This window comes from Terrapene carolina, unplaced genomic scaffold, assembly GCF_002925995.2.
Source record: "Terrapene carolina triunguis isolate 2854851 unplaced genomic scaffold, T_m_triunguis-2.0 Scaffold66, whole genome shotgun sequence".
Classification (NCBI taxonomy): Eukaryota; Metazoa; Chordata; order Testudines; family Emydidae; genus Terrapene; species Terrapene triunguis.
In genome coordinates, this window is record NW_020664417.1 from 91,588,625 (window position 1) to 91,614,410 (window position 25,786).

The following is a 25,786-nucleotide window of genomic DNA, read 5'->3' on the forward strand; positions in this document are numbered from 1 at the left end:
CTCACAGTGATTGCCTATCAACTTCCTCTCCTACAGAAACCTATTTACTGTGTAGCTAAGTGAGCCCACAGTAGGCTGGCTATCTCATGCAATATGTAACAATTTAGCTCTAAAATTCCACCTAAGGAGGTAGAGGTGTTTTCTTTCCTCGAGGATACGTTTATTTTATACACTTTACCAGTCTCATCTCCCGGTAAGTCTCTTAGCATTCTCATATCACCAATTACCCCAATGCAAAAAAACCCCCAAAAACATGAAAATGGACAAATGTGACAAAGAAAACTGAAGAGCATTGAGAAAAATGTACTTACGTTTGATCTCTACCCGGGTCCCTTTGCCGAAAGTGTACCACAGTGCTTCCTTGCTACCTGTTCCCTCTACAAAAACCTCAGTTCCTCCTAACCTAGGCCATTAGCCACATCAGTGGTACAGTATGTTTTAGAAATATGGGGCCAGAGCCTTTGTTAGTGTAAATCGGCATAACGCCGATGTTTGAGAATGGGGAATACTGCAGTGATTAATGTCAGCTGAGGGTCTGGCCAACAATATTTTTGACCACTGCCAGACATGTAACATTTACTGAATTTCACTGGTCTGGAATGAAAAGCAAAGTCCTACTTTCTTCAAATTAATCTCTTTTCTATTACGGTTGAACTACATCTGCCCTGAAAACCATCCTTTACCTGCAATTTCCAACACCAACAGATATTCACATTATAATTCGACAGTATTAATGAATACAAATTTAAAGACAGAATAGACAGCGAAAACAGAATCATTTCAAGGTACTTACGTTTTATTTCTACCTTGGTTCCTTTACCGAACGTCCACCACAGTGATCAGTTCCTATCGCCTCGCCGTACAAAAACCTGACAGCAGAAGGGGAAGGGGCACTTGCTAAAGCTCATTTCCCCTATAAAAATGTTTTTTTCCATTGTGCAAAACTGAGAATTCAGTGCTAGGTCGAGTGACCTTGGTTTCATTATCTATAAACAGTCAAGAAGTTAGATAGAATTAAGATCAGATCAATACATCCTATCTTTTCTCCCGTTCCTCTGTTCCCACATCCGCATTGACACATATTGTAACTCTAGTCACATGCTGTATTATCTTGAAAGCATAAATGCTGAAACTATTAGACCTGGGTCCAAGTGCAAAGTTTGGATCCTGATTCAAACTTTTCCAAAGTTCAGGATGTTCAGCTGCAGGATTTTGGTTCACGTCCAAGTCCAGAAAATGTAGATGTGGTATAGAGCGCCCCACCCAGATTTTGCATGAGCTGCAGAGCTTATTTCACATTCAGCAAACCATACATTGACAAAATACTTGCACAAACAAATGGGCAATGGACTTGATTCTGCTCTCCCTTATGTAGGTATAAATTAGGAGTTACTTCATTGAGATCAATGGAGTCATACCACCAGTGTTAGCATGGAACTTGCTGGATATTTTCTGTACCAGGCCAAGGAAGGATGCAGGGCCTAGAAATTCTTGCATAGAAAAGGACATATGCAGTTTGTGTAGGAGCAAAACACTGCAGCTGGGAACTTTCTAAGGGATGACAGAAAGTTGCCATGGTGCATAGAATGCTGATCTAGCATGATTTAGCTGAGTAGGATTGAGAGTGAACTCAGCTGGTGGTCAAACACTACCAAATTAGGTGGCGTTTACCTACAGCTCAGAGAGATGTTGAGGTGAGATTGTGTTTGGGGGACCTGGCTGCATGCCAGTTATCAGTTCCTTCATCACATTCACAGCACCAGCTGTCACATCATTATCACTGGGGCCTTCTGTGGCAATGATCTCCATGCAGCCTACCTACTTCTCCTGCTATTGAGGCATCCAACAGCCAGGTCTGTTCTGCAGTCTGAATAAGACACCTGGGATGATGGGGTTGTTGGGGAGAATAACTCTTATTTCTTGAATGAGTCTGATGAGCTGTAGAGTTCTTTAGAAGAACTTCTAATCCCCATGGGGACAAAATAAATAAAGGCTACCAACTTCCTCCAAAGATGCCAATTTCCCCCCTGTTTATAACCAGGGTACCTGAGACCATTCTATCTAGGCTGAAAACCAAAAGGCACTCCCAGCTCAAAGTTATGCAGTACCTTGAGAAAGGTTAGCCCTGACTGTATTAACCCAGGCCAGATGGTGAAGGACCTGAGCCCAACACTGAAACCATCCTAGGTGTCTCCAAAGTGGCTGAACGCAACTCCCTTGTGCCTAGGGATAGCTCTGCTACATCTCCTACCCCCACCGAGAGAACCTGCTGCTCCAGGTGGTCTTAGCTAGAGGCTAAAGATGTCAAGACTCAGCTTGCCCTGCCCCAGCCTGTGTTTCTAGATGCCGGGATGCATCAGGATGGAGAATATATTAACCCTGATGCTTCACGTCTGCATCAGAAACTACCAGTCCTCCTAGGCAAGAATGAGAGCTCGGGAAGAAAAGTGGTTGGTTTTCAGATTCTCCTGCAGGGAAAGATGGGGCATTTACGACGCTGTTCACAGAAGTCATGAACATGGGCTGGCACCAGGTTTATGATGTGGCACTATCACAAGAGAGAGCCACAGTCAGCAAGGGTATCTCTGCCCTGCCGCTGGCAGGTGTGACCAGGTAGATGTCCCCATGCTCACTCTGCTTGCGCTAGCGTGCGAAAAGTAACAGTGTGGCTGCAGTGGCCTGGGCGGTGGCGTGGGCTCGCCACCCGAGTATGAAGCTAGGATCTTGGGCAGGGTTGTACTGAGGTGGCTAGCTCAAGCCACTGCCTGTGCTGCTGTGGCCAGCCACACTGCTATTTTTAGCACGCCAGCTCCAGCAGACCTAGCACATGTACGTCTGCCTGAGCTGGGAATTAAGCTCCCAGATGCAGTGCAGACATATCCTAAGAAAGACTCTGGTCTGTCACACAATATGGCCACCGTTCAGAAAAGCCCTTACGCATGTGTGCCTGGATAGTCCCGTTGGCTTCAGTGGGCCTATCCACATCCTTCAAGTTAGGCATGTGCTTAAGTACCTCGCTGAGCCTGGATCCTAGCACCTAAACAGAAGAGTGTTGGTTCACAGTACAGGGGAAGAAGAAAGCAGGGAAAAGATGTTGCAATCAAGGTGTTGGGACTTGTACCTGGTTTAGGCCAATGGAGAGACGTACCCGCCAGGTGTTATTAGATTACGGATTTGAAACTAGACACAGAGCTGAAATGGACAGTGGCTCTGTACATATTCAGGAAGACGGTTGTTACCCTTTTTCACTGGGGTGGTGATTAAAACAGGGACCAGGTTAGCGAAGAAACGGACTCTAAACCTGAAAATGTTACGGTAGAAACTGAATCTGAAAATGTTACGGTGGAAACTGAATCTGAAAATGTAAATGAGGAACTGGAGGAACAAGTGACGAGAGCTCTTCTCCACTGGCCCGTTTGAGAGAAGGGCAGCTGCTTTTAGGGTGGGATTTTCAAAGGAGCCCAAGGGGTTTAGGTGCCCAAATCCCATTGAATTTTGGCCTCTAACTCCCTTAGGCTCTTTTGAAACCCCCAGCCTTAAAAGCTGTGAAAAGAGGGCAGGACCAGGAGGGAGAATTTTGATCAGTGTGAAAAAGACAATTAAAATTGTCAGGCCGAGGCAGGCTGGCCGGGGTTGACCACAGGGGAATTTCACCGCAGTTGTCTTTGCTTCCATCTTTATCAGAGTCTGTATTCCATCATTATTATTTTTATAGCGGGTGTAACTGTTCCCTCCTCCCTTGCCTCCTTCTCCTCTGCTCTCCATGTGTGGTGTTCTCTTCCTCCTTCACCCACATTGTCAGCCTCTTGCTTCTTTTACTAATCCCGCCTTCCGTTTTCTCACTCTCAGGCCGTGTCTACACTAGCAAATGGAATGTGACGTTGCCCCATTGCTTACACCAGCACAAGGGCAAGTGTAGACTGGACTCAGACATTGTCAGCACTTTGTCCTAAAGCCCTCCTCTGAAATGCCTGAGCCTGGCCTCCACTAGTCCTTGCGCCATTGGAAGTCCCAGAGCATCCTCCAGGACACTGAAAAGTGGGCACCACATTTAATAGTGTAGAGGCAGCCTCTGTGTACTCTTCCCAGCTCCACAGACTCTCCTGCCTCCCACCCACAAATCACACACCCAGGATCCTACATGGCATAGACAATACCCCACAGACACACTCTCCTCCCTCCCCTGCAAAAAAACCCTTGCTCATGATCTCCTGACTCCCCACAAAAGTCATGTCCCCTCCCAGTCCCCTATATCTTACATGAGCTTGCTTTCTCTACAAACCGCTCTCTCTCTCTTCCGCACACCCTTTGTCTCACACACAGAGCTCTCTTCCAGATTCACACTCACACAAGCATACAGTCAATCCCTTCACACACAAGCTGTCCCCCTGTACACACAAGTGCCACCTCACATGGAGTCAGCCCCTCACACACAGGCAGTGTCCCCTCACATACAGTCAGCCCCTCTCACACAGGCAATCTTTCCCCAGATACAATCAGCCTCACACATGGGCAATGTCCCCTCACATACAGTCAGCCCCTCACACACAGGCAGTCCCCCATAAGATACCTCACACACACACACCCAGAGGCAGTGCCATCCCTCCCACAGGCAGTACCCCCTGAAACACACGCTGTCTTCCTTGCATACAGCCAGTCCCTCACACCAGGCAGCCCCCTCCTCCTTTGGCAGCCACACCCAGATGTCCCCTCCTCTCCTCTCCACACACAGGGCTTTTGCTGCTAGAAAGGAAGCAACAGTTGGATGCATTAGGGGTCCTGAGGGACCCTGGCAGGAGCAAGCCAGCCCTGCCCTGTTGTGGACTCTAGGCTATGGAACTCCTGCCAGCCATGTGTATGGTGCCTGTTCCCCACAGCGTGGATGGGTTGTGCACATACACAGTCGCAGAACCAGCATTTCAGGTAAGTCATCTCATTTCCCTACATCTCTTGGTTGCCAGAGCATTTTCAGCACATGGTTCTTTCCCTCCACCCTGTCCCTGTCATGTGTTCCAACCCGGGGGTACCAGTTGTCTAGCGATGGTCAGCCATCAGCATGACACTGCCTGTCATCTCTTATTGAAGAAGGATCAGGGTGTCTTTACTCTGCCTGGGATAATTAATATCAACACAGTGAGGGGCGATAACCTTAGGCTCTGGCTTTGCAATGGAGGGGTTCTGTTTGCGAGGGGCCCCCTTTGACTTCCACAGAAGTTACACACAAGGGGCTTGGTTAATACTGTGGGCACTGAGTCTATGCCACTGCTTCTGCAGGCAAGGGCACCAGAACCTTTGTAGAAGGGTGGGGGCAAGGCCAAAGTGCCCCCTCCCTCTCCCTGGCTGGCTGCTCTGGCAGTGAGCCGGCTGCCCTCTCTTCTGGTGCCACAGCAGCCCCTGGTGGGCGAAAGGTGTAGTTGCAGTACCTCCCTGGCAGAATCTATTATTCTGTGAGGGGAAAAAAATCTGCGGGGGACATGAATTCTGCACTTATGTTTCTTTTGTTAAAAAGTGGGAGGGCCATGGCCCCTGGACCCCCTAGTTCAACGCTGGTGGGGGCAGCTGAGCTCCCAGCTGAGTTCACCCTGATGAAGGGCAGGTGGCAGTACTGCATCCCGTTCCCTCAAAGGTTCTGTCAAGGGGAGTAGGGCTGCGGCTGCTGCTTCATAGCCTCCGGGCATCTCCTGGGTGGCCTGGCCACTCCCCGTTCACATTCATCCACCTTCAGGGCTACACTGGTTGAGTCTGGGCCCACTGACAGAGAAGGGCTGCAGGCAGCTTGTGCCAGTGAGCTCCTACCCCAGGCAGGCTCACCTTCTGCCTGGCTTCCCTTGGGGGAACCTAGGAATGGATCTGGCCCAGGGGACACAGCATGGGGCCCTGAATGGTTGTGATGTCCTCAAGTGTTTGCAGGGGGAATGCAAAGCCCTGATCTCAGCTCTTGGCAGGTGCAGGAGCTGATTTCTTTTGTCTTTACATGCATTTTAGAACCTTAAGCAGCTTAAAAATATGTATGTGCAAAGGTTTTACCTTTCAGCTGTGTGTCCAATCCTCTCCCAGCAGGCTGCAAACATCAGCACATTAAAATAATGGGATGACAGAATAGCAGGGTAAAAATTAACACTCACTACCAACCAAAAGCCCAAAAAACCAGTGCCTAACTTTAGTGATGGGGTTTTTGTGAACACCATAGACAAGGCCTGATTCGAAGGCAATTGAAAAGATTTCTATTGACTCCAGTGGGCTGCGGATCAGGCTTATTGAACCAAGCTACAGAGAGGCAATGAGAAACAGATCACGACAGTGGCCTGTGAGAGGAATATAGTTTCTGTTTATCGAGCTGGAAATGATTTGATAAAAGACGGAATCTCCGTGAGCAAACATCTATTGAACAGATCATCAAAATGATACACCAGGCAGTGGTGAACTACTAATGTATTTACCATCTGTAACGGTCACAATACATACAGTACATTGTGTTATGCCTCCCTCTGGGGGCAATTAGGACGCTCTGCAATAGTTCATTTGATACCATCTCAGAACATACTCAGTTGCAATTAATTTATCATCGTCTACAATATTCAGCATAAGGCTTGTTATGGCCCCCTCTAGTGGTAATCAGGATGCTGTGCAGTGCTCCATTTACGGGACTGTCACAGTTGGAAACATATTAACAAGCAATATAGGAATATTTTATTTTGATTTGTAAAAATGTGTTGATCAGAAAAATATTCTAAATGAATGTACAGCATTAAACCATGAATTCTTAACAAAAAAATCTCTACAAGATGAGTCAATAAAAATACTCAACCTCCCTTATATGTCACCACTCCACACAAAAAAACCCTCAAGTATTCTCACCAGAAAAAGTCCTGTGTTTCTTGTATTTACAAAGGCTTTTTCTGGCGGGGATATTTGAGGTTTCTGTTTTGAGAAATGGTGATAAATGGGGGAGCTTAGTTATTTTAACTGGCATTGCCTCAGTTTGTATATTTCATGGGTAATGAATGTCTGCTTTGAAGCTGTACATTCATTAGTATGTTTTCTTATCAGAAGTTTTTTATTCATTGAAATAAATATATTTTTCCTGTACTAAGTTGTTAATGTCCAATGTTTCAAGCCTTCCCCATATTTCAAGGCCAGAAGCACAGCAGAGAATTCTGCTCGCCACCAGGGGGAGAGCTAAGCCTCAGTCCCATATACAGTACAGGATTGTGACGACTGGAGATAGGAATACAATTAATGCCAATTCTGCATGTTCTGACAGTCAAATCTATTGTGCATTTTTAAACCATGTGTCCAAAACACACGATCTGCTTTGCATCTCTATACCCAAGTGATGCACACTGGCGGTTCTGAACCATTATAAATGTTCCAAATATTATCTTAAAAACAGAACAAAACAAAAATCCACTCCATATATTTTAATCCATTACATGAGCCAACGACTTCAACAATATTACATTGTATGAGCCAGATCCATAGCTAATGTAAACGCCTTTGACTTCAAGGGAGCTACCCTGATTTACACCAACTGCGGGTCTGGTCATGTATGTCTCCAGTTTATTTTGGTACAATATTTCCTTAATTTCTTTAATCACATGACGGTATTAACATAATATATAAGGTTATAGTTGTGGGATTAAGCCACAATTTCGATTTTAATTTTTAAATGTATTGTCTAATTTTTTTTACTTACCTTGTAGCCTTGGCCAGATAAAATGAACCAGCAAAATTACTCAATTAATCTGAGCTGGCCAATGTTGATCAACAAACTCCATGTAAAACTAAAGAGTGAAATGGAGCAATTATAAGTGGTCAGGATGGCAGGGATGCATCACTTAGGTATATCGCTGCAAAGCTGATGGTGTGTGCTATGGTTCTAGTGTTTAAAACTGAAGAATGGATTTGTCTAAACTGTTGCAGGAAATATTGACGTATTTCCACTTGCAATATTCATATGCAGTATAATCAGCATAAGGCTTCTGGCACCCTCTGGTGGCAACAAGGATGAACTGCAGTACTTAATTGTGGCCCCGATTCAGGAAGGTTCTTTAGGCACATGTGCAACTTTAAGCAAGTGTCTAGTCCCATTGACTTGTGTTGACCTTAGTGTTGTCCAGATTTTGGCATTGAATATTATTGTTTGGTTTGAGGAAAATCTGCCCAAGGGGTCACAAACCTAGTTTAAAGTGATCACTTAGCAGCTAGTCAGTGATCCCTGTGGCAATGAATCTAACTAGCTTAACAAATAGAAAACTCTTTGAAATTAATGACTCCACTGTCTCCTTAGCCTGAACAAGGACAGCAGGATCAGGCCCAGGATAAAGCAAAGGAATATATTTGAAATGTTGCCTCCAAGAAATGTTTTCCCAAGATATTGTTACTGACTCTTAAGGAAAAGTTTTCCCAGCCTAGGGAAGACCATTCTGACACCCTCTTTGCTATTGAATGCACCTGACTAGTTTTAGAATCAAAGGAGAACTAGGTTTTGTCAGTCCATGGAGCGGTTAGACATCCCCCACCCCCCGGCCGGGGGAGCTACTGAGAGTACAAAAAAGAAGCAGCAGGCAGGCTGCCTGGTTAGTCTGTATGATACTTAAAAATTGTGCTAGCAGCAGCCAGAATAAAAACTATTAGCATTTTTCTAGCACAGGCTCCCAGGTCAGTGTGGGCAGGGATTTCTGCAGCTGAGTTAAGAAGCTAGGATAGCAGGTTCCACTGTACAGTCATATCTACCAGGTTGGGGCTGTAACATAATAGTGTCCCTACCAGAGTATTATAACAAGGTTTGGCCTCCCTGTAATGTGCAGTCAGTATGCGTGTGTGAATGAGAGAGAGATACTGCCCTCTAGTGGCTGGTCCACAGATTAAATAAGGGACCTGCTACTAGTGTCTATCATTATGATTTCCAGTAGCACCTCCAATGGACTGGGTACAGTACTATGCAAATGTGACCCACATGCTCGCATTGCAGCATTTTGTGGTCTCTGTATGGGAAGAAAGAGTGTGCAGGGTACAGTTCTTGTTTTAGGATACTCTGTATACCTGCAGACTTGTCAGAGCCGGGCAGGGAGACTCTGCTGGATGGGCCGGAATCATGCAGAAATTGGGTGTGGGAGGCACTGGGCATGCCTGTTAGCTGTTTGAAGCTATTTAGGCAATTTCCATTGTGAGCAAGCCTCTGGCAGGGCATACCTAGTGCCACTCTGAGAAGGGAACCAATGGGAACGCAAAGGGAAGGGGAGGAGTTTATAAATAGGGGTTGAAGTCAATCAAACTGAAGAGCTCAGCAATGGAGTGGCATAATAACCAGGGTGTTTTATAGATGGTGTTCCAGGGACTTTGCCAGTGTTGTTGGATTTAAACTGCAGGTTCCCTCACCCCACTGGAGAAGAAGAAGCCTGGAATTGCTGCAGTCTGTGCAGCTTGCAGACCATTGTTGCAAAGACTCAAAGAGAGTTTGAAGGAGATTGTGGAACTAACACTTGTTTCCCAGCTCTAGGGAGCTGGTGTGCCGTGCAGAGAGGTTGGACACTATTCCACACAAACAGAGAAGGATAAATCCTCCCAGAAAAGAGCCCTAGAGGAGTGTGAGTATGTGCATGCACCTAATTATATGGTACATTTGAACTTGTGGAAGTAACAAGTATGAAAACTTGGAGACCCACCACCCCACAAAAGTGTTGTCAAGTTATTGATAATAGTCACGCTTGTTTCATGGGTTATAAATAATGGATGGAAAGATAGATCTAGCTTTAGTAAATGCTTTTCCTGGAGAGATGTTTGTGTCACTTCTGTTCTCGCTGAGATTTAACTTACTAGAATGTAGAGCAAAGTGCTGAAAAGCTTCAACTCTGGTCTGCATCCCAGCGGAGGGGTTAGCTGAGGTACAGGAAAAGATTGATTATGCCTAACATTAGCAGAGTGCTCTCCCCAAGCCTGTTACACAGGCACTAAAGCTAACACAGTCTGTGCCTGTACGGAAGCTTTTAGCCCAGGTGGTAAAGGGCTCTATTTTGGGGAACAGAGGAATAAGGGTTCTAGGCCCTGGGGTGCTGTATGTGTGAGGGGGGAGGTGGGAAGTGTAGTATTTCTAGAGGTTGTTCTATCTCCAGCACACAGCTTTGTGATTGGGAAGGTGGGGATGGGTCCCTGGCAGGTGGGGCAGACTGTGCAGACAGTAGCAGCAACTTTCCTAGTGCTTGCTGCCTCGTGCTGTGCCTCCAGAGACTTGAGGAGACCCGGAGGGGCCAGTGAGTGTGGCTGGTCGGGCACAGGGTTCCGGGAACAGTTCTGCCCAGCCCCACAGGCAAACCCAAACTCGTGGTTGAGGTTCTATTGTGTTTTAACCTGTTTCCTGGACATGAGTTAGCTGCGTGGAGGGGGCTGTAGACACTCACCCAGGTATGGCACAGCTGGGTTTGTAACACTACTATAAGAAAAAAACCTTCTCCTACACACTAATAAGGGAAACTGATGCTTTCAGCTGTGGTGTGGGTGGGCCCCAGGGTCTGACCCAAGCCCTGTCCTCAAATCACATGTTGCTGAAGCACTGACACTGTCTTTAGGAAGCAGCTGTTCCCTTGAGCAACATAAACTAAGGAGAGCGGGGAAGCTTCTGTACTGATCCGTATCACTGTGGAGCAGGAGCCCTGTTGACTACAATGAACTCCAGCTCCTTCGGTGTCAATGCTGCTGATTGTGAGAGTGAAATCAATCCCCGATCTGCTCCATTGAACCCGGCTGGGATCCCAGAGTGCAGGCAGCTGAGAAGCATGTCCAGGTGTCTGTTCATACTAGATGAATCTGTCACTAATGTCTGAATTAGCTTTGCAGTTGATGGTGACTGTCTCCTGGAGACACTGACAGAGATTTTGGTGTCTGAGTCAGCACAACGTCCCTTGGAGCCTGAGAATAAAACAAAATATAAAATAATATACATATATGCGCAGGCTAGAAATCTCAGTTGAATTGGGCCTTATAAATAGTGACAGGATCTTTCCACATTTTATTTAATTTCAGTGTCACATGCCTTGTTATTTTCAATCACATGAAAAGTGTGTGTATAGATAATACCTGAGGAGTGCAAATGATCTGATAAAGCAAAGCATAATGGGTCAGATCCTCAGGTGGAGTAGATTGGCAAAGTGCCACTTAAATTGATTCACGCCAGCTGAGGTTCTGACCCAAAATATATACACCCCTTGGTTTCATTTTGGATCATTTCCTTGTTAGTGTCTCCTTTATTTAGGCTTACCTATAATGCAGAGCACTACCAGCCAGATGTGATGAGCCTGTGTGATCATCCTGATACATCTCAGCTGGCTGACAGCTGATTGGAGTAAAATGGGACAGAGAAATACCATGTGGGGATAGCTGATGCAAAGCAGCTGCTCTGTGAAAATTTACGTGTGATTCAGACTAAGTCCAAAAGAATCAAGTGAGCAAATGGAACATCACTGAAGTAGAAAGACAGCAGGGCTGCTTTCCCACTTGGCAATGAAACGATGTTGGTCAGAATCAATGGGAACGAATGTCCTCAGCTTTCGGTTTACATTTCTCTAACGTGGTGTTACTATCACACTCAAAATCCCCTCCCAGATACCTGCCTACAGGAAATCAGCTCATTGGCCTTTGTGTTGTGTTCAGGCTCTGATGTCCTAATCATCGTGTGGAGTAGACAAATAGTAAGTGGGGTGATCTCTCTGCATTCACCCCTTCATAGGGGAACTGGACAGGACTAATTTGTCTGCTATTATTTGCTATGGGTGCTATTATTTCAGCACCCCCACAGAAGGCCGAAATAAGACCCACACACCATTTAGTGGCTTTAGTGGTCCATCTACCTGGTGTTGGCTTTTTGCACAGGGGTGCAAAAAGGTGCGTAGGGGTCAGACTACTCTGACTTTCTTAGCAGCCGTGGGAATGAAAGCTCAGATGTGATGCTGCAATAAAAAAGGCCCAGATCATCACCTGCATGTGAGGAACCCAGGCAAGGGGCAGGGTGTCCTCTGTATTGAAACAGAGAACTGATCTGGTTGGCTTATAACAATGTGCTTAGTTAAGTACTCGGTGAAGATAACAGGGTGCACACTCTTAGAATACTCTCTAGTAATAGAACTTCAGGTGCCCTGATGTGTAGGATGAGTGCATAGAAACGGCTGTAGATTAACCTGCAGCAACAGGGGACATACAGACACTGAGTGCACAGCAGGCAGCCTGCGGCAAACTTAGTGTGGTGTAGACCAGTGGCTTTCAATGTTTCCAGACTACTGCATCCGTTTGTCTTGTGTTTAAGTTTCACCTCACTCAAAATCTGACATAAAAATACAGAAGTGTCCCCGTACACTATTACTGAAAAATTGCTCAGTTTCTCAGTTTTACCATGTAATTATAAAATAAATCAATTGGGATATAAATAATGTACCTACATTTCAGTGTATAGTATATAGAGCAGAATAAACAAATCATTGTCTGTATGCAATTTGAGTTTGTACTGACTTCGCTAGTGCTTTTTATGTAGCCTGTTGTAAAATGAGGCAAATACCTAGATGAGTTGATGTACCCCCTGGAAGACCTCGGTGTACCCCCAAGGGTACCCCTGGTTGAGAACCACTGGACTAGCCCTTCGTTTGTGTGTGTAATGCCCTCTGGTGGCAATTTGTGGAAATTCACCTTCATTTACCTTTAAGGGCTCCAAGGGAAAGAGGCTGCTGTGTGCAGAGAATCTCTCTGTACAAGTGCAGGGCAGTGCTCCTGCATCATAGCCTGTTTTGCAGACTCATTGTAAAGTTGATGCAATGATAATGACATGGCCACATCAGCAGGAAGCTGCTCCTAGCCCTGAGTAATAGGAGTATTTCTTCTGGAGCCCATACGTGCACTCGGCTCCGTACAAATAGATCAGAAAGGTCCCTGCCGAGAAGAGATTAGTCTAGTTCAGACCAACACTATGCAGATGGCACTGGTGGCGAGCTGGGAGCGAGCAGCGCTAGGAGAGGAGCTTAGCTTTGGAACTGGGCAGACTGGCTGGTTCCTGGGCCGGCATGCTAAGCTGCTAGCTCAGGCCACAGCAGACTTGTCTCCCCATCACGCACCTTACTCCTCCCATCCCAGCTCTCAGGACAGGCATGTGCTGGTGGGTGGTTCTAGTGTCCAGTGCTGGATGCAAGTGAGTGATGGTCCTGGATGGCATTGGTGCATGTGGGCGGAACTGATAGGAGACAGGGAGCAAATGATTTTCTCCCTCCCCCCCCCACCCTTCCCCAGGGCGGGGGGTTCCTGATCTTTTAAAGTACTTGAACCATTCCCACCAATTCTTGCCAGTCACAAAACATTGGGCTTATAGCCCCTGCGCTGAAAGGGAAAAGAACCGAAGTGGGCGTAAAAAAAGGGCTTGGAAGGTGGAGAGGGACAACTGAGAGCAGAGGCTGTTCACAACATACGGCACAGCATGGCAAGAAGTGCAAAGCAGAGCGGGGACCTGAGGAGAGCACATAGCAGAGAGGATTGATGGGGCCAGATGAGAGCAGAGAGATAGGGGGTGGTACTGTGGAAGGTAGGAAGAGCTTAATCTTAATGTGGATCAGGGATGGAGGCCGGCAGAAGGATTCAAGGGACAGGGGAGAGGAGGTTGGAGCAGCAGGAGGAAGATGGCTTTGTCTGCTGCTCTTTGGAGAACGGGAGGGATGTGATACAGCGAGCCCGAGTAGAAGAACGTTGTAGTAGTTGGGGTGAAAAGTGACCCAGGAGAGGTCACAAAATGGGGAAGAATTCACCCACTTTCCTCATTCAACAGTTTTTGCCTTTTCACTGAAGTGTCATTTGAACTAAAATGTTCTGACCAGCTGTCCCTGAGCAGGGACTCGGTGCGGGGGAAGTGAACCGGCGCAGCATAAAGAAATGACTGCCCCATGGGGATTCCATTCTCCACAGTGATGGGTGCTGGGAACTCCAGAAAGGATCAGAGAGGTGGCCTGGGGAGCCTAAGGCCTGACACCCCCCAGTTGCTTCTGGAGAGGGTAGCAACAGCCCTAACCCTACCACACTGTACAGGGAGGAAGAGGCTGTGACAGTGAGCAATAGAAACTGAACAGAGCAGGGAGGTTTTTGTACTGGTCTGTATCACTGTGAAAGTGGCACTGTTGTACTGCTGGCAGTAATAATCTCCAGCATCTTCTGCTTCAACTCTGCTGATTGTGAATGTGTAGGCAGTGCCTGACCCACTGCCCCTGAACCGGTCTGGGATCCCAGAGACACGGCTGGAAGCATCATAGATAAGGCGCTTAGGAGCTTGTCCTGTTTTCTTTTGGTACCAGGCCACCCATCCGTCAGCACTGGAACTGGCTTTGCAGTTGATAGTGACTCTGTCACCAGGTGACACTGCCAGGGATTCTGGAGTCTGAGTCATCACAATCTGCCCACTGGAGCCTGAAGGGAGGGGGACAATAGAAAAAAAAATATAACATCCGTCAAATGAAATAAGGTGTAACAAATCAAAGCTGAATCTAGTCTGTAGTATTGTTTAACCCTCTGAATTACATTCCAGGCCTGTGTGCACTGAGAATAGTATTGGTCTTGTATGCTAACCGCCATGATTTTTAAATCACGGTTTGTTCTTACCCTGAACCCAGAGCACCAGGAACCAGAGTAGCTGAGTCTGCCAGATCCTCTTGTGAATTCTAGCGTGACAGATACGGAGCTCAGAAGCGCCGAGTGTGTAACGGTAACATTTATAACAGCTCCCACGTGCAGGGGAATGTCACTCGGGTGGAAATATGCAAAGCAGCTACTCGGTGTAAATGCCCTTTCCCTGTGTCTCTGTACAGAGCTGAAGGGCTGTGTAGAGGGGGAGGTCTAGGAACTCAGCTCCTATGGAGGCAAAGGAGAATTGCACTGATAGATCAAGGCAGATCCGTCCCCTACCGAGGACAAAGGCTGAGGAGGATTCAAAAGGCAATGGGACGTTTCCGTGGATTACAAGTCTGTCCAGAATTATAATGGTAAATACTAAAGGGTGGTGATAAAACAGGAGTGTCGGCAGTGTTCAGTCTTCCGTACCAGTGCTTCAACCAACAGCTAACTACTAGGGGCCAGGAGGAACCTGTCCCTGGGACAGATTATCCCCTCCCGGCTACTGCAGGGTTTCTTGCACCTTCTGAAGCAGCTTTTGCCGGCTCCGGCTGGAGACAGGAAACGTGATTGGATGGACCATGGATCTGGGCAGGTGTGGCAATTCCTATCTTCTCAAGTCCATCTGTACATTACCTGGGTATCCAGCATGCAGGTCACTGTTAACGTAACCACTCCACAGTGCGTGGAGCCCACTAGACCTCCACAGAGAGAGGCTGGCATTTGGAGTCTGGGACGTTTGGCTTCCGTGCCAGATTTCTGTGGGGAGTGTTCCAGTAAATACGGGCAGAGAGTTGGGTTGGGAGGAGCGTGAGCTTGGAAGTGTTTTAGCAGTGATACGAAGAGCACTGAAAATGTCAGGGGAAACTGTCAGGTGCAGATTGAGTGAGGGTGGTGGAGGGGCCTATAAATACAGGGCACAGACAGGTCCTTCATGTCCCTTTGGGCAGGGCACATGTGTGACCCCCCCCCACTGTTTGCGCCTCCTGCCAACCATCAGTGGCCAGCTTTTAGCTGTGCCTGGGGTCTCATGAGAGCTCCACTGATGGGAGGTGCTGATGGAGCATGTTACATGGCCATCCCCTCTGCTGGCTCAGCACCACAGCAGCTTTGGGCTGTGCTAGCTTCCCTGTGACTGGGAAGTTTCAGCTGCTTTGGGTACCTGTGACCTGGTCCCTGGTGGACTTCACGCTGCCAGGGGATAGCTGGGGTAAGATGTGGATAAATCTACCCCGCAATGTGCTTTCCATAATCCATCTCTCTCTCTTAGATTCTATCTGTTTTGCAATTGAGCCAGGCTTTCTCCTTGTTTTAGGTCTCAGCATCTGAATCGCTCTGGAGGGATCTGGCTGCTGAGAGCGTAGTGGGGTGGAGGAAAGGAAAAGCAGTCAACAGCGGGTGTAAAACCGAACCCCCAGAGGCCTCCCCTCCCCCCAAACAAAGACCTTTGCAAATGTCAGGATATAAAGAGAGAGAGAGAGAGAGAGATGTTTAACCACCACGTGTTTGTGCTCCACCAGGTTAATTAGTCTGTTAAAGGGAAATTGGAGTCAGACCGAGGGAAAGAAATAAAACCTGCCCTTACCAAACAGCTCTTGAGCAGTACAGCAGCAGACACTGCCCTGCTGCTGTCCTCTGCTCTAGTGTGTAGCCCCATCCATGAAGGATACTAGAAAGTCGGAGTTGGTGAAACTCCAAGACCCTGTTCCTTTATGCAGCCACATGTGGCATTTAGCAGGTTCCTATTGTATTTTGCTCATAGTCCCAGTAGAAAGAGGACCAGATCCTTGCACCATGTCTCTGAGCCGCCCTGTGGGTGTGACTCAATTGAAAAATGTTATGTCTACCGTTTTCCCACTGAACCCGTCTCTGGGGGCCTGACCTGGTCTCTCCCCTCAGAGGACACCGATTTCATCCACCTTCCTGCTAGCAGAGGAAGATTGGTGGGATGCAGTTCCTTGGGCAGCCCATTGATGCTGTGCCACGTATCGTCCAGTGTGGGTCGCTGCAGAGGTTCCTTTCCTTCTGGAATTGAAGATTCAGGCCTCCGCAGCCCTCCCAGGCTTTGGGCTGACCGTTTCTCTCTGAACCCTGCAATGCTCTGACAGTCTTCTGGGCAGCCAGGAAGAAATCTGTTTTGGATATCAAGGTGTAAAACCATTTAAGCCAGGAAAAAAAAGATCCTGCAGCTCAAATGAAGTCCAGTCCTTTTGGTAAGGAGGGAAACTTCTCTAGCAGCAAACTTGGCTTGACCAGCTCCTTAATTTTATTTGCTTTGCAAGTAAGGGAAGTAGGAGGCGCACAGGGGAATGAAGCACTGGCCCAGGCAGGGAAGCACCGAAAGGCTGTTCAACACTGGATCCCCGGGGCCAGAGTAGCGGTTGCACTGAGAGGGTGACCGTGTTTAGGAAGCAGCTGTTATCTTGAACTGCACAGCACAGAGAGGTTCTTATGTTAGTCTGTATCACTGAGAGAGGGGAGCGAGCAGCTTGCTGGCAATAATAATCTTCAGCATTTAATGAGAGTGAAATCCATTCCAGACCCACTGCCACGGAACTGGGTTAGGACCCCATATTGCCAGGTAGAAGCATGATAGAGGAGTTCAGGAACTTGTCCCGATTTCTTATGGTAGCGGGATAAACGGTTAGTTCCATCAAAGCTGAGGCTGGCACAGGCTTTGCTGTTGATAATGACTCTGTCTCCTGGAGACACTGGCAGGGATTCTGGAATCTGAATGTGCATAGAAAGTATAAATAAAGATGCATCTCAGGCAAAAACAAATAAACTCTGCTGTGTTTCCATTCACTGTTTATACTTGCATTTTAATCAATATTGTCATCTTAATGTGAATAGATTTAAAACTGGAGATAAGAAAAGTCACTGGTCTCATTGTTAAGTCAAGCTGTTTATGGCAATACTTTGCTTTTTTAAGTCATTACCTGCTTGGTTTGATTCTTACTCTGGATTCAGAGCACGAACAGCCAGATGAACTGAAGTTGTAAGGTCGTTCTGACGTGTCTGAACCGCTCAGTACTGATCAATTAACTATGGAGAGTGACACGCAACGTTTATATCTGCGCAGAGCAGCAGGGAGAGATCAGTCACTTATGACTATGCCAAGGTTCTCACCTTTACCTCTGGAATAGGCCCAGCTTTTAGACACATAAGGACCAATTCTCCCTCATGAGACATCGGCGACTCTCAGTGAGTTAGTCACATCCTGCAAGGGGAGAACTGGACCCATAGAATTGATTTATTTGCCTTGTTTCAGAATGTGAATAGTGATCTTACTGCTGTATTAACTTTCGTAGATTCCAAGGCCAGAAGGGACCCTTGGGACCATCTCATCTGACCTCCTATATAACACAGGCCACAGAATTGCCCCAACATAATTCCTACAGCAGATCTTTTAGAAAAACATCCAATTTGATTTCAACATTGTCAGTGATGGAGAATCCACCATGTCCCTTGGTGTACATTGTTCCAATGCTTAATTACGCTCACTGTTAAGAATGTACGCCTTATTTCTAGTCTGAATTTCCAGCCATGGGATTGTGTTCTACCTTTCTCTGCCAAACTGAACCGCCCATTACGAAATATTTGTTCCTATGTAGGTACTTAAAGACGTGTATTTGAGTCACCCCTTAACCTTCTCTTTATGAAGCTAAATAGATCGAGCTCCTTGAGTCTGTCACTATAAGGCAGGTTTTCTATCCTTTAATCATTCTCGTGGCTGTTCTCTGAGCCGTCTCCAGTTTATCAACATCCGTCTGGCATTGTGGGCATCAGAACTGGACACAGTATCCCAGCAGCGGTTGCACCAGTGCCAAATACAGAGGTAAAAAACCTGTCTACCTTAAAGTCCCAGGTCTTGATTTCTTTCAAGAGAGGGCAGGTTGTGTTGCTGTCTCCCGTCTCCTTTTGGCTCCTGCCGCAGGTGGGCAGCTTTCAGTTGCATTCAAGTCTCCATAGAAGCTGCCGAGTTAGCAAAATCTCTGCCTTCTCTCCAGCTGTTCCCCCTTTCTGCCCGTCCTCTCCTCTCATGACTGTCCCTTTTCTCCACATTCTCCCCACCCTAGACTCCTTTAGTCTCTGCCCAACAGCCCCTGTCCATAACTTGCACCCAACCTCCATGTCCTCCTTTCTTATTCCCACTTGCTGACGCCCCGGCGGGGAAATCCAAGAACCATGGGGACTTCCTCCACCAGGAATTAATCCTCTTCCCCCTCCTCAGAGCTGCCGCCTTCCTTACTAATCAACTGTACTTCTCACTCTCATTGAGGCCCCTGGCTTCAGGACCCATCTCCTACTCGCCACCTTCCACTCCATGTCTCCTCTCATTCTGCTTGGGATCTCATAGGCTGAATCTTTTGGCTGAAGGAGTCCATCAGATGTGACCCTTCTCCACCTCCCTAATTCACTCCCTTCTCCTCTTCACCCTTCTTTCCTCCAACGCTTCTCTCAGGTCACCAACCATGGGTTCTCTCACCTACTCCCCTCCTAGCTACCGGCCTCCCTTTCCCTGCCCTTTCCTCTGCCTCTCCCACTCCTATGGTTCCTTCCCCACATTGTTCAGGAATGCACTGGCATTCTCAAAAAGCCCATCCTTGATCCCACCTCTGTCTCTAGCAACCAACCCATCCCCCTGCTCCTATTCACCTCATTTTGAACTGTTGCCTTGACTCCCTCCCTCTGTATCATACCTGTATCCACTCCAAAATGGGTTCTGCCTTTTCCACTCTCCTGAGACTCTTCTCACCAAGGTCTCTGACAGCCTCTTCCTAGCCAGTCTCCAGGCCTTTACTCCAGCCTCATCCTCCATGAATGTTCTGCAGCTTTCAATCCTGATCATTCTCTTCTCCTTGGCATTCCTGTTCTCACCTGACTTTTGGGGCGCTGATCTCCCTTAGGGTCTCTTTGGTTGCTGCTTCTTCGCTCTGCGGAGTCCCATGGGTCCTGTCCTGGGTGCCTTCCTCTTCTTCCTGTATGCCTCATAGCTGGGCAACCTCATCTGCTTACAGAGAGCCAGCTATTTTATGTTGAATGACTCTCAAATCTTATCCTCACCTGACCTGTCCCCCTCAGTCCAGTCCTATGGTGCAGCCTGTCACAAAATGTCTTGGTGGCCCTCTTGTCAACAGCTTGAGCATTACATGATTAGAACCAAGTTCCTTATTTTCCTTCCTAAGTCCTCTCCACATTCCCCATTCTTTTTTGCCATTGACAGTATTGTCATCCCCTCACTAAAGAAGCCCCCAACAACTGGTGACCATGTTCTGCTCCCCCATTCTTTCTCCCTTCATCTTTGGGCCAAGTCTAAATCCTTCTGGTTCTTCCCTTTCTCCCTGTCCAGTGCGGAAAAATGCTTGTCTCTGTTCTTAATTACTGTCTCCTTCTTCCCTCCTTGGCCTTCCCAACACTCACATCACCCCCTTCAGTTCATCCAAAACCCAGCAACTAAAACTGTCTTCCAGGTCATCTCCCTCTTGCCCAGGTGCAGTAGCCCTGAGACGATGACTCTGTTTACAAAGCAGCTCTGACACTGAACTGAACAGCACAGGAGGTTTTTGTATTGGTCTGTATCACTGTGAGAGGGGTTTCATAGCTTTGTTGGCAGTAATAATCTCCAGCATCTTCAGCTTCAACGCTGCTGATTGTGAGAGTGAAATCGGTTCCAGACCCACTGCCACTGAACCGGGCTGGAACTCCGTCTTCCAGGGTGGAAGCCGCATAAATGAGAAGTGTAGGAGCTTGCCCTGTTTTCTGCTGGTACCAGGCTAAAAAGTCAATACCAGTATCATCATCTGTAAGGCTTGAGCTGGCTTTGCAGTTGATGGTGACTCTGTCTCCTGGAGACACTGCCAGGGATTCTGGAGTCTGAGTCAGCACAATCTGCCCCTGGGAGTCTGAATGAATTTACAAATAAAATGTAAGTTAATATATATATTTACACACACACAGTTAATAAATGAAACAATAATGTGCCTGTATAAATATTCCCATGTATCATTCCATAGTTGTCCTAGCTGGTCACCTGGCAGCGATGTGAATGGTGAGATTCAGATGGCTTTTTCATTCTAGCTCCTTTTACGGTTGCTCAGTTAGGGCTGATCCAAAGGCAATTTAAGTGAATGGAAAGATTCCCATCAACTTCAGTGGGTTTTGGTTTAGCCCTTGTTTTTTAAATATGCCCTTTCTCTCTAACTGCCGTTAAATGTGACACAGACACTCAAAGTTACTGCAACGCTTAGGAATATTTAGGGTTCGAGAGATAAAAATCCTAGAGCTTTTCCTTTTTCTTTCAAGGATGATTTACTTTAAATTCATCCAATTGTCCCTTGGTTTGAGCCTTACCCTGGATCCAGAGCACTAACAGACAGATGAGCTGAGCCTGTGAGATCATCTTGATACGTCTGACTGGCCCGATGCTGGTCAACAAGCCATAGCCAGTGGCATGGAACATTTAAACAGCTCAGAGCGACATGGGGATGTCACTTGGGTGTGAAATATACAAATTGTGGTTCAGAGATGAAAATTAGGGTCTGACGTGACAACGTGCACCAAAAGGGAGGAGGAAGGGGCCATGGATGAAGTAGACATGGTCAGCCTGGCAGGCTGGGGAGCTCGCTTCCTTTGTGCTGAAATGTGATTTTGTTTTTATTACTCATTACTCATTACTTCTACTGTGTTAGCACCCGAAAGCCACAATCGGGATAAAGCCCCATCAAGCTAGGCACTGTACAAAGAAAGAGACGTGCCTGTTTCTCATTTTCTTTTCAGCTCATTATTGTTTTGGTGCTGGCTTTTAACGTCCTGCACTAAAACGTGGGCAAGTCAGTAGCTGCATGGCTGTGGGTCTTGAATGCTAATGTACAGTGTTTACTCTCTCTGCATAGAGAGAGGCCGATCTGTCGAAGTTCTTATACTGCAGGGATGAGTGCAGTATCTGAGTGCCTTCCAGGAGAGTCCATCGACTCAGTGACATACATGCTATAGCCTGGAACCAGCAGAAATCAGGACAAGCTCCAATGTGCATGGTGCTGCATGGGGTATCACAGAGAGAGCGAGCTTGGAAGCTGAAAGATAGTCACAGCAGAGGGAATGCACTGGGCTTTCTAGCGCTGGGAGTGGCTGTGTCATTTAAATAAACTCTTTGTGAAGGTGTGGTGGGGAAGAAGGGATTTTAAAAAAAAACAAGAACTTGGAAGAAGACTGAGACCTCAGACATTCTCTCTAGGCAGAGAAAATCCCAGTGGATACGTGCCATCCCCCTTGTCCAGCACCGCACCCTTTTAGTGCTGCCCCTGCATATAGGAGGTTATTATTTATTACTGTAGCACATGATATGCACTACTACTAGTGACATGTCATGAAATAAAACAAAATAACGAAACTTCAGGCTATAACGGGGTTCAAAAAAGAACTAGATAAGTTCATGGAGGATAGGCCCATCAATGGCTATTAGCCAGGAGGGGCAGGGACGGCGTCCCTAGCCTCTGTTTGCCAGAAGCTGGGAATGGGCGACGGGATGGATCACTTGATGATTACTGGTTCTGTTCATTCCCTCTGGGACACCTGACATTGGCCACTGTCGGAAGACAGGATACTGGGCTAGATGAACCTTTGGTCTGACCCAGTCTGGCCGCTGTTATGTTCTGATGTTCTTATGCTCTAATGCAGTCTGTGCTACAGCCATTTTATAAAGAGCTAGGATTGTATTTTTATTTCTATTGTTTCAGAGCAAGTTCATTCTAATAATAGAGATTCAGGGCTTGCTGCAAGGGGAGTTATTTTGGAATCCCTATTCCTGATTAGCTCCATGTGTGGATGCTTTTATTCCAGAAGAAGAGTGCCTTATTCTGAATGAGCTTAATCCACTGTTTATTCCAAATTAATTTATTCTGGAATAAGAGGGTTGAAATATGGAGTTCATCAGGAATAGTTAATCCCCTTTAAATTCACACACTGCCTTATTCTGGATTTAATTTTCATGTGTAGGCAAGCTATACGGGTTGCTTCCTTCCCTTAGTTACTCCAGATTTATGCCAGCACAACTATAATGAGCGCTCTGTAGATTTACACCCGTGTAACTGAACCGATTAGGCTTTGTTGAAACACGCGGCGTTCCACTGCCGTATCTCACTGAGGTGGAGGTGGGGAAGCGGTGGAAATGATGAGCGAGAACTGGACTGTGGTGTGAGAACCCTGATGTCTCTCAGACCCCGGTTTCCTTTTGACAGGGCAGCAGCTCTACTGGTCCTGCCAAACTGCAGGGGAAGCAGCTGCTTCACTGAATGAAGAAAACTGAGGTGAGCAGGGAGGGTTTTGTATTTCTCTGTATCACCATGAGAGGGCACTACAGTAACACGCAAAAAGAACAGGAGTACTTGTGGCACCATTGAAAAGTACCCCTTGCGGTTTATGTACTGGCTACCCTGGTGCTCCGGTGCCAAAATAGGGATATGGGTTCCATCTATCGCCCCACCACAGTTAGGGAATCCCATTGCAGCAAAGCCATCCACTATGACCTGCACATTTCCCAGAGTCACTACCTTTCGTAGCAGCACCTCAATGATTGCTTTGGCTACTTGCATCACAGCAGCCCCCACAGTAGATTTGCCCACTCCAAATTGATTCCCGACTGACCGGTAGCTGTCTGGCGTTGCAAGCTTCCACAGGGCTATCGCCACTTGCTTCTCAACTGTGAGGGCTGCTGTCATCTTGGTATTCTGGCGTTTCAGGGCAGGGGACAGCAAGTCACAAAGTTCCATGAAAGTGTCCTCACGCATGCGAAAGTTTCGCAGTCACTGGGAATCATCCCACACCTGCAACACTATGCGGTCCCACCAGTCTGTGCTTGTTTCCCTTGCCCAGAATCGGCGTTCCATGGATAGAACCTGCCCCATTAACAACATGATCTCCAAAGCACCGGGGCCCGCGGTTTGAGAGAATTCAGTGTCCGTGTCCATGTCCATGTCCTCATCACGCTTGTCACTGCGCTCGCGCCGCCGCCGCCGCCTCCTCGCCTCATTTTTCTGGTCCTGGCTCAGCATAAACTCCACGAGAACGCGCGAGGTGTTTACAATGTTCATGACTGCTGTCTGGAGCTGAGCGGGCTCCATGCTTGCCGTGGTATGGAGTCTGCAGTGTTCACCCAGGAAAAAAGGCGCGAAATGGTTGTCTGCCGTCCGTTGCTTTCATGCAGGGAGGGAGGGTGGGAGGGAGGGGTGAGGCTGTACCCAGAACCACCTGCGACAATGTTTTTTGTCCCATCAGGCACTGGGATCTCAACCCAGAATTCCAATGGGCAGGGGAGACTGCGGGAACTATGGGATAGCTATGGGATAGCTACCCACAGTGCAACGCTCCAGAAATCGACGCTAGCCCCGGTACATGGTTATAACTCGTCGCTGGGCTGTAATGCTAATGTTAAGTTCCAGGCCCTCCACGCCTTTGTCAACTGATCATAACTTTCTCAAATCCTTTTTTTTAAAAAAAAGCTGTAGTTTAAAATAGGACAAAAATGTTCAGAAGTCAGTATCACTCCCTGAATGTTTGGGGTTTGATATAGAACGTGTCTAGATTATTAATTTTTTTCAGTGGATCATTGTAGTCTTAATCCATTTCCCCTCGGTTTTACCCTTACACTGGATCCAGAGCACTAACAGCCAGATGAATTGAGCCTTCGAGATCATCTTCATATGTCTGATTGGCCTGGTTGCTGATCAAAAAACTGGTGACAGTGACTTGAGGTGGGACATTGATAGCAGCTCAGGAGAACAGGGACATGTTGCTTGGGTGTGAAATATGCAGATTTGGTTCAGAGATGAAAATTCACGTCTGATCCAAAAATGTGCACAAAATGAGAAGAAAATGTAGGTCAAAAAGACGAGTTCAACCCAGCTGGCCCTGGGCTGCTCCCTATCTCTGTGCTGAAATGCCTCCTAACCCAGGGCAACCTGAATAAATGTTCTTAGTTCATCAATATGGCCTGGGTGTGCCTTACTGTACTAGATAGCTCTGCCCAAACTCCATATAAATGGTGCGCTCCTGTCTGTTATGGGTAAACCCTGATTAGCTCATTGGTGCCAATTCCTGCACTCAGGAATCAGCCCAGGTGCATCTGAATTCCTGGCCACCAAGGGTGAATCAGGTCTGTTCCTGAGTGGACACTAGGCCTTACAGGAATTTTCTCTGAGTAAGGAAGTGGAACCTAAGGTGATAGAATTTCCTCCTCCAACATCACCCCGTGCACTAAGCTCCCTTCTTGTATATGCAGACCAGAATGAGGAGCCTGCAGGACAAGACTTATCCCAGCCCAAGGGGTAAAATGCAGGTGTCACATTCACTCTGCGACTGTCTAAGGCAGGGGTGGCCAACCTGTGGCTCCGGAGCCACATTTGGCTCTTCAGAAGTTAATATGCGGCTCCTTGTATAGGCACCGACTCCGGGGCTGGAGCTACAGGTGTCAACTTTCTAGTGTGCTGAGGGGTGCTCACTGCTCAACCCCCGGCTCTGCCACAGGCCCTGCCCCCACTCCACCCCTTCCTGCCCCCTCCCCTGAGCCTGCCGTGCCCTCGCTCCTCCCACCCCCCTCCCCGAGCCTCCTGCACGAGCAGATCGGGCGGTGCGGGGAGGGAGGGGGAGGCGCTGATGTGCGGGAGGCACTGGGAGCCGGGCTGGGAGCTGATGGGGGGGCTGCTGACGTATTACTGTGGCTCTTTGGCAATGTACATTGGTAAATTCTGGCTCCTTCTCCGGCTCAGGTTGGCCACCCCTGGTCTAAGGGAAGCACCTATTAACTGAGCAAAAGACACTGAACAGCAGCGAAGTGCTTATACTGGTCACTGTGAGAGGGTAGCTCCAGGGCTGCACTAAGGCACATTCACTATAGGCCATGCCCAGGGCCCCAGCTAATATGTTTGTATTTTAAATCAGTAAGTGGATGACCCTGGTAACTGTAGGCCCGTTAGCCTGACCTTGATCCTGTGCAAAATCATGGAGTGGTTGAAATATGATTCATTTAATTATATATATATATATAAAAAAAAGGATGGTAGGGTAATTAGTACCTGTCAACATGGTTTTATAGAAAATCGGTCTTATTGCATTCATTTATTATTTTTTGATGAGCTAAGTTTGGTTGATAAAGATA

General features: G+C 47.3%; 1 gene segment (V, D, J or C); it reads right to left on the reverse strand.

Moving 5' to 3' along the window:
• Nucleotides 1-25,786, reverse strand: part of LOC112119159 — a 53,034-nt gene that overhangs the window by 4,654 nt on the left and 22,594 nt on the right.